The sequence below is a fragment of the Coenobita brevimanus genome, chromosome 6 (genome assembly GCF_032717465.1).
Source record: "Coenobita brevimanus isolate Jiangsu-jjx chromosome 6, ASM3271746v2, whole genome shotgun sequence".
NCBI lineage: Eukaryota > Metazoa > Arthropoda > Malacostraca > Decapoda > Coenobitidae > Coenobita > Coenobita brevimanus.
Window position 1 is genome coordinate 39,712,282 of NC_136959.1, and position 5,404 is coordinate 39,717,685.

Genomic DNA, 5,404 nt, shown 5'->3' on the forward strand with positions numbered 1-5,404 from the left:
CTACAAAGATTTTTGGGAATGGTAGGTTATTACAGGAGATTTGTTCTTAACTTTTCTATTCTTGTATCACCACTTACAGACCTACTGAAAAAGGGAGTTAAATTTGTCTGGACCGATAACTGTGAATCCTCTTTCAACAAACTTAAATCTATTCTATTAAATCAGCCAGTGCTCGCTACTCCAAATTTTGCTAAGCCTTTTAAGATGGCTGTTGATGCAAGTGATACAGGAGCTGGGGCTGTTTTGCTGCAAGAGGATGATCAGGGTATTGAACATCCTGTATCTTATTACAGTAAGAAGTTCACTCTACCTCAAAAGAACTACTCCACTATTGAGAAAGAGCTTTTGGCCTTGATTTTGGGTTTACAGCAGTTTTCATTTTATTTGTGTTCTGGTTTTGACCCCATAGTCATTTATACCGATCATAACCCACTGAAATTCCTTAGTAAGTTTAATGATAAAAATCAGAGATTGACAAGATGGAGTCTACTTCTTCAGGAGTATTCATTAGACATACAACATGTCAAGGGGAAAGAAAATGTTATTGCAGATTGCTTATCTAGACTTTAGACAGATTGTTTTAGAGTAATAAGAAATTTCCTTTGTAAATTTCTTTTTCTTTGTGGGGAGGTGTTACATAGCCTATGATTTCATCATCCTTTGTGTAAATTTAACGCACAGTATGCTGCATGTTTGATCAGGAGCGTGTTCTGCCTCAGTTCCCCCCTTCTACCGTTATAGTAGAGTAAGTCGTCCTTTCTGTTATTCAGTGCGGGATTGTCAACTGTTTGTCCCCATCGCTTCATTTGCGCGTCCTTCTTACAAGTTGTATCAAGCTCTGCCAGCCCCTATATAATGAGCTCAGTCTCTGCATCTTTGCCACTTAGATCTGCTCCTCATTTTGTTCACATCTCTGTCCTCCCCTGTACAGTTATTATTATTGTGAGTGCTCAAGAAATCTCCAAACATCTAGCAGCTGTGTGTAATTTGAGTATAACTGTTGTTGTATTTTTTCTTGTACTGTGTAGCATAAGGTTAATTCTTAGGCCTAGTGAGGTCTTTTTTGATTAATGTTGGGTTTTATGTCAGTCATTTTTTATACTAGTTTGGATCTGTAATAATTTATCTGGCATTCACTGAGTATTATCTAGTATCTCATTTTATCAGGGCTGACTTAGATAAATTTATTCTTCCTAATTTCGTGTTAATAGAGGCTATTGCAGTTAACCATATATTTAACCTGATTATTTGCCATTACATTATCCTTATGAGTTCTGAATGTTTTGTTGTTAGTTTGTGCATTAAACTTTAACTTGTAATTTTACCTAACTCATTGTTTTGAACCTGGAACTTTACGGGACAGTAGTGACTTTTAGTATTCTCACTTAAAGTGTACGTTATCTTTCTCTGTTCCGTAACAATATATATATATATATATATATATATATATATATATATATATATATATATATGTTTTCCAAGTGTGTGTTAAAGTTGGTCCTGACATTCAATATGCTTAGAGTGTCAGTGTGTCGGGTCATATATATATCACTATATATATATATTATATATATATATGATATATAGTATATATATACTATATATCTATGTGTGTGTGTGTGTGTGTGTGTGTGTGTGTGTGTGTGTGTGTGAATAATTCACCAACAGTGGAATCACTTGATGCTGTCGACTGATCATCGTACATGTGTTTTTCAACGATGTATGTTCGGGTAAATACCATAATTGTATCTTTACAGGACAGACCGGTATAGATACAGTATAATCTTAACTATGATGTATACATCTTTTATGTTGCATATCACACTATTTCATTCGGTAGAATGCATTCCATTGATCAATTGCTCTGTTTGGGAAACTGAATTGTGAATACTGACGTCTTTATCACCTCTTTCCTTAGGCAGTTTTTTGCAGTGTCCTCTTGCTGATGCTTCTCCATATGTTAAGTAATCATTTATGTCTCTATCTCTTCTCCTTATCCTGATACTGCACTTATATAGCATTATCATGTCACCTCTTTTCCTTCTCTCCTGTAGTGTTGGTAGATTCAGTTTAATTTAGTCTTTCTTCGTAGCTTAGGTCCCGCTTAAGGTTCCTCGATATCCATCTTGTAGCGGCCCTTTGAACTTTTTCAATCTTGTCTATATGCTTTTTGAGATGAGGACTCAGCAGACTATTCAGACTATTGATATTCCAGGGTTGGTCTAATGAATGATGTTATTATCCTTCATTAGCATGTCTTCATTTATATATGTGAATGCTATTCTCATATTTGCAAGCAGTGTATACATGTTCCGTACCTTCGCTGATGTGGTCAGCCGGAGATAGTCTGTTATTGATAATCACACCTAGGTCTTTCTCTCTGATGTGTATAGGGTTTTATTTCCTAACTTATAATCCCAATCAGGTCTTTTTCCACTTTTACCAAACTTGATTACATGAGACACTTGTCCACATTGAATTCCATTTGCCATGTACTACTCCATTCATGAAGTTTATTTAATTCTTCTTGTAGTACAAGAGTCTGTGCTAGTAATTCTCCTTTTGTATTTTTGCATCATCTGCAAACATATTCAGATAGCTCTCATTTCCAGTGTTACTGTTTATATCATTTATGTACACTAGAAACATGATTGGTGCCAGCACTGAACCTGTGGTACTCCACTAGTCACTTCTTTCCATGATGAGTAGTTTCCTCTTAGTACTGTCCTCATTTCTCTTTTTATGAAGTAACTTGCATCCAACAAAACAGTTTGCCTCGAATTCCTCCTTGATGGTACAGTTTCCATAAAAGTCTTTGGTGTGGTACTGTGTCAAAGCTTATCTTGAAATCTAAATAGATACTGTCCACCCATCCTTCCTTCCTGTATTGTGTTTGTTACTCTGTCATAGTAGCTCAACAGATTAGTAACACATGATTTTCCTTTTCTGAAACCAAACTGTCTTTCTGTTATCATACTGTGTTTTTCTAGATGATTTACCCAAGCTTTTCTTATAAGTTTTTCTAATACCTTGCTTACAACACTGGTCACTGTGATCAGTGGTACTGAAAGGTAGTTGAGAGGATTTTGTCTATTTCCCTTTCTTGTATAAGGGGACTATATATTTGCTTTTTTCCAAATATCAGGTAGTTTCCTTGACTCAAGGATTACTTGAAAATTAAAAATAATGGTTTACTTAACTCCTTTGCACATTCTCGTAGCACCCAACATGAAATTTCATCAGGACCACTTACTTTTCCTCTGTCTAATCTACTTAACTCCTCCTGTATTACTTTTCTGCTATGCTATATGCCTTGGTAGTATCTGTGGACAGTGCGTGTTCCACATACATTCCTCTCAAAATTTTTTTCTTCTGTAAAAACTAATTGGAAATTCTTATTTAGTGCTTCACAAATATCTTTCTTTGTGTATAAGTGATTCAGAACCTCCGTAGACCGTGATGGATTGTACTGTATCTTTTACTTTGGTTTTGCCTGCCAGATATAGCTGTAAAACAGCTTTGGTTGACATCACTACTTTTATTTATTTATTATATCCTCCTCAAACTGTTTTTGGGCTTCCTCCTTATTCTTGTATAGTCGTTTCTTGCCTGTTTGTAGTTATTATACGCCCTCTCACTATTGTGTCTTCTGTATCTATTCCACAACAAATCTCTTCTTTCTTTTGATTTTTTTACATTCTGTATGGAACCATTTCTGTATTTTCTTATCTGCTATCTGCTTCTTTGTGCTGTGGGATGTACTTCCTATTTCATAAAATTCACAAAAATTTTTTATATACAGCATTTAAATCTTGTCCTCTAAGCTCATTTTCCCAATCAACTTCTAAGAAATACTTCTTTAGGTCTTGATAATTTCCTGCTTTTATAGTTTAGTCTCTTGTAACTGTCATTGCTGTTTACTGTCATATGCATATGCTAGGTTATAATTATAGTACTGCATGATCGCTTTTGCCGAGTGGAGGGTGATATATTAAACTGTCAATGTCATTTTCTTGCCTAGTAAATATTAGATCTAGCACTGAAGGTACATCAAGTCCTCTCTAGTGGTTTCCTCACATGGGCAAGTTAAGAAAACTCTTGTACGAGATCCTAGGAGCTTTTGGTCCCAACAGCTTCTTATATCTAGAGTATTCCAATTTATATTTGTATTGAAGTCTCCAGAAAGTATAATTCTTTCCAATTTCTCTTCCATTTTATGTAGAAAGGATGATCTTATACTCTGAATTGTACTCTCTGCCAGGTCCTCATATTCGTCTCTTTCCATGTGTTTGATCTGGGTGGCATAAGTACAAATTGGCTACAATTACTTTACCTTCAGATGTGTCGATCTCTACTGCAATCAGTTCTACTTGAGAGCATGGTATATCTAGGTTTATATTTCCTTGACTTTAGATTTTTCTTAGTTAATATTATAATTCCTCCTCCTTTTTTAAATTTCTGTCTCTTCGTCATATATTGTATTCCTCTAAGTTTAGTATGTCATTGGATATCCTTGGTGTTAATTTTGTCTCAGTTAGGAATATTATTTGTGGTTCATTTTCTCAGACAATCATTCATGAAGTAATTTAGATACCATTCCATCAAGTCATCACCGGGAGTACATCAACTTTATCATCTTGTTTATATACTTGTCATGGTGTGTGTGTGTGTGTGTGTGTGTGTGTGTGTGTGTGTGTGTGTGTGTGTGTGTGTGTTTACATGATTTGTCTTATTCTCGATTCATATATTTGCTGTCTTTCAGTTTCACAGAATCTTTCAATGGGACGTCATCTAGAGTTTATTGGTGTCAAGCTCTTCTCCTTTACGAAGAAACAGCAAGCTGTCTTTGTCTCTGGATGTAATTATTCATACACGCTAAAACTGCAGGCGGAGCTTCACTCAAAATCTTTATGTGACCACCTGAAAAGAAGACATCCCGAGGAATACAAGAAAGTCATGGATGATGCAAGAAACAGTGCAGCTCGAAAACGAGAAAGGGAAAATATTTCCAACTACTTTGCTAGCACTAGTGTCGGTGATTTGTTGCAAGAAGAAAGAAAACAGAGGTGGTCGAATGCGAAATAAGTAAATAAAGAATTCAAGAACTCGTTGTTGAAGCAGTTAGTCCGTCGTGCATTGCTGGTTTTGAAAAAAAAAAAAAAAAAAAAAAAAAAAAAGCAATTTAAGAGATCGTGTCGTCCACTGCAAAGCAAGCTAATGTCCCTATGTCGCAGAGGGCTGTTCGGTCAGAGGGCTGTTCTGGTCACTGACTCTAGAGCAGGGGTTCTGGGGGGTAAATTACCCCAAGTGGGGTAATTTGGTCTTTGTGAAGGGTAATGGGGAGGTAAAAAAAAAAAAAAATAAATAAAATAAAAAATCATACCAGTTATGATAGACTTTCAGA